Raw genomic sequence first — 4,562 nt, 5'->3', positions numbered from 1 at the left:
TCTCATGGCGGGGTTAGACCAAACCAACTAGCAGCAGAGCCACGTCAGAGTATAAGTTCCTGTGTGATCTGAAATGGCTTCTTAGAGGCTTACACACAGCTGCTCTCTCACGCCTTCTCCCAAACAGGGCAGAGGGAGAAAATAACATGGAAAAGATCTTGAGATAGAGATGGAAAAAGATCACTCAATTACCATCGCAGGGAAGACAGACTTGATCTGGAGAAAAATTACTTCTCGCAAACAGAACTGTGGAATAAACCGCATATAAACCAGATTCTACTTTATCGGGGGCACTTGCGGATGGCCTCCCTCCTAAGACAGTTTCTCTTCTTTCCTTACTCCTCCTTAACAGAACTATGGATTTCAATAGCCACACTGTCCTTTCTTCAGTCCAAACCTGCAGCCTTCACCCTGACAGAGCAAGGCTCAGAGGCAGCTTTCTCTCCACCCTTGCAGACCCCTCTCTCCACCTATCTACCAGCAGACTCCCAGACTCCAGCTTCCAGAGCACTCCAATGCAAGCAAATCATGCAGTACTTCTGCCTTGCTTCAGGTGTGCTTCTCATTAGACAACAGAAAATTAAAGTAATTAATTAAACTGATTGAAGCCCTATGGCAATAATATGAGGAGCCATGGGTCCACTTGCCATGGCATGGAGGGAGGCAGCTGCCCCATCAGGGACCACTGCCCTCATAAACAGAGTTCTGACACAGGGGCTCCTCCAGAGGAGGAAGCAGGGCCCAGTGCCTGGCTCTGGAAATGTCCTGGAGAGCCTCAATTATTGAACCAGGGATCACCCCCAGATGCAGTTCTGTGGCTGTGGCCATCATGCACGCACTCACCAGGTCCAAAACTGAGGAGCAGCTGAGGGCATGTTCATTCCAGCTTGCGTCAGTTGTTGTATGAGTGGTTTTGACTTAAGATTCCAGAGGAACTGGTCTCATTAAGGTTTAAGTCAAGTATAAAACATATGCTTTTTTCATAATGTGGTGATCCGTGTAAAGTACTGATTGGGTGTTTTCCATTTTGATTTAAGATCTTCTTGTTAGTTTGAAAAGGGATGCATAAGTTATAGCAGTCTGATGAGAAAAGATATCCACTTATTCTGTGGCATTGCCTACGCTTTGGAGGCCGTGGGTTTTTTTTAATAAATTGAATGAGATTTGTTGAAAAGTATATTGCAGCCTTTATCTGAAAAAATACAGTTTCTTGCAGTCCAGAGACACTGTCCGTGCATCAGCAATTAAATGTTCATGATTTCTATTTTCAAAAGTCTCTGAACAAGTTCAAGTATTTCAATAGTTCTTGATGCAGACTAATGTCCTGCAGGGCGTCTTAAAGCTTTGATTCCCACAAATATTTGCATATGTAACTTAATTTTCATATGTGCTCTCTTTGAATTCAGTGGTAGTACCTCTTTAGTCAATAACTTGAGCAAAAGTATGCAATATCATAGGAACATAATGGCAGTGCATAGTGTTGTAGTTATTACTAGAAAAAAATAGAATAATTTTTAAATTATTTCTTCATTTCAAAGACTTCACGTAAATTGCTTCAGATTATTGAGTAAAACAAATGACCAAATGATCCATACCTGCATGGTTAAACATCAAATGTTTACAGCTTAATTTGGCCAATATCGTATTTTTATTTATATTACTTTTTATCCTGTTTAGAATACCCAGGCTTACACACATCTTTAATAATAAAAACAAAGTCAGAACTAGTGTTAGTCTCTAATCTCAGTGAGATTTACTGAAGGAATAATCAATGTGTCCAAAAGGATCTGCTAAGAGACACTGACCTCCAAGCATTTGTGGATGCCAGGACTGAACTGGAAATCCCGCTGTGGATCTTAGTCTGTGGATTTAATTCCTACCAGCCATGGAGTGATAGCAATCCCAAGCTGAAAGTCTCCTGCAGCATTTCCAGGGTTATCTGTTTCAGTAGGGTTAGCACTGCCTGTTTTTGCAGGGCACTTGAAACACCAGAAACAATTAAGGTGCAGAAGTGAACAAGATTGGTACTTGAATACCTGGGAAAAGTTAAAATCTGAAGTGGTGTGAGCTTTGAGTAGGGAATATCCATCATGGCCTTTACTTCCTCTGGTAATTTTTTATGTATTTGTTAAGCCCCAACCATGTGATTACGCACTATATAGGCAAAAATAAAATACTGTCTTCCCAGTGGAGCTTGAAACCTTTCCTTGGTTCTTGTTTTGTTCTAATTGGCTCACTCGTGCCAAGTTCTTAGAGCTCTCACATATTTTATGGGTGACTCTCTTCCAAAGCTGGAAGAAAACAGATGTAAGGCCTGCGAGGGCTGAAGTCTTTGCACACTGTTAGACCAGCTGTGCTACTGTTATCTGTGTGTGAGGATAAAATTGTCATCTTGTGTTCAGCGCTGGCAAAAGCTGAGTGTGTGACCGAGATGGTGACAGTGGATTTAACATCTGGGTGGCAGTTACTTTGAATATCACTCTACCACACATATCAGGCAAGTCGGCATATTAGTGGTTGTGATTGGAATCGGCCTGAGCAGTCAGCTGCCATTACGTTACTGTTCTTCCTGCATCTTGTATGCTGTCACACGCATGTCTTATTGTAGCACTCCCTCCTACAAAACAATACTCCTTCCAAAAGTGGGTTTTAGTTAATTCACTCCATATGGCAGTGTGGATCTGTCTCCCCTTCTTGCTGAAGGACATGATTCCATCTTTATAGACCATTTTTCATAGGTGACACCCAGTCTGTATGTGAAATGGACTGTTCCCATGTAGAGACTGCATTCTGCTGATTGTAGAGCTCTGACAAGGACTTAGGAGATTGCCTCCAGAGCAGCACCCGAGGACACGCTTTGGCTTATTGCAGCTGCAGTTCACAAATCAGCCTATTATCTGAAACCACCATCCATATCAGTTTAAGTTAATATGCCAGCCTGTAAATTACAGCAGCTCAGGAGCCAGCACAAATTTGCGTCTGCTGTCTCTCTTCTATGGTGGCCATTTCTGGCAGGGAGGCAGAGTGGACGGCTGGAGGTGGTAGCTTCTAAAACTAGACTCTATTGTGCATTGCCAGGGCTTGTCATTGGTGCACAGTGAGAACTCCAGCAGAAGTTTTTGCTTGGCTTTGCAATTTTAATCACTGATGAAGTGGCAAAATCCAGAAAAAATTATACTGGTGCAGCACAGCTTACCAAAGAAACCTCACTTATGTTACAGCATTACAGGGATTACAAAGGTTTCTCCTTTCTCTACTTGATCAGTGTAAACAGCTTCACTGTTTCCAAACCCAGCTTTTGGTAAGGATTTCCACACTGCAGACAGTAATTCCCCACACTCTGGGGTCCTAAAGTACAGAAAACTACCCTTCGTTTTTGTAAACTTTTCTCACATTCATTATTAAAGGCCACACAACGCAAATGATTTCAGAAGGATGATGGATGGTTCAAGCCTGAGATCTGTGAGTAGGCTTTGTTCTGCCTGCAGAATTTGCCATCACTCTTTCATCTTTTAGAGGAACAATTTATACACAGGTACACCAGGGCAGAGTGGCAACATTGTTGACTTCCTTGCCACTCCTGAAGACAGAGCAGCAGTTTTTACTGGTGTATGACTCGGCACTTGAGCTCTTAACCTTATTGTCTCAAAATATGGGTATATTTTATTTTTAAATGGTGTACTTTTTTGCAGACTTCCTTTCCATTGCCAGAATGAAGCTGATTATTGGTTGCAATTGTTTCTGTTCTATCTGTGTGATGTATGACATGACAGGTAACAGAAAATACTCATCTGTGTATGTTCTATAATTCAAAAAGTAGAGGACACCAGTCTGCAGATCCCGCAGTAAAGAAATCAAATTGATTATGTAGTAAGCACATCAGCAGCTGAGAAGGATGCAGTGAGATTAGCTATCAATCTTTTTGTTAGTATTATTTGATTCAGATTAATATCTATTTAGTCTTTTTCTTTCGACTGAAGAGGCAAATGCTGTTCCTTAATCCTCACTGTAAACCTCTGCTGGTAGGTACAGAGTGGCGTTTTTTATATCCCAGAGAAGACTGAGTGGCTTATAATAATGGTGACTCAAGCCTATAAATCTTTATAATTATTACCGGAACTGTTGATGCCATGTTGTTGATGCTTATACAAAAGTGCTGAGAATCTTTAATGGTTACTCATTAGCTTTCTTGGTTTTCCTCTTTAATGCCCAGATTCACTGCAATGAACACGCAAACCTTTTGTATATAAAAAAATGCAAAAATTTCTTATCTAGATTAGTTTCCCCTCAGTTCCTTCATGTTAATGCTTTGGAGGGCCCCTACTGAGGAAATCCAATTAATACTGCTGGTATTTGAGGTGCCACAGTGACAGAAGCTGAAGGGATGGATAGCCAGGAGCCACAGCAGTGCACAGCACAGCCCTGGGGTTTTCTGGGGGCCCTGTGGCTAAGGCCTTTGGAGTACTTCTTGATGTGCCCTGCTTAGTGATTAATTGGTACAATGAGGTGGTATATTTGGTATACCCATGAAGATATGTGGCCAGTGATGGCTGGTTTGAACT

This window comes from Cuculus canorus, chromosome 1 (genome assembly GCF_017976375.1).
Source record: "Cuculus canorus isolate bCucCan1 chromosome 1, bCucCan1.pri, whole genome shotgun sequence".
Lineage (NCBI taxonomy): Eukaryota > Metazoa > Chordata > Aves > Cuculiformes > Cuculidae > Cuculus > Cuculus canorus.
The sequence above is the reverse complement of the archived record's forward strand: the minus strand, read 5'-3'. Positions refer to the sequence as shown.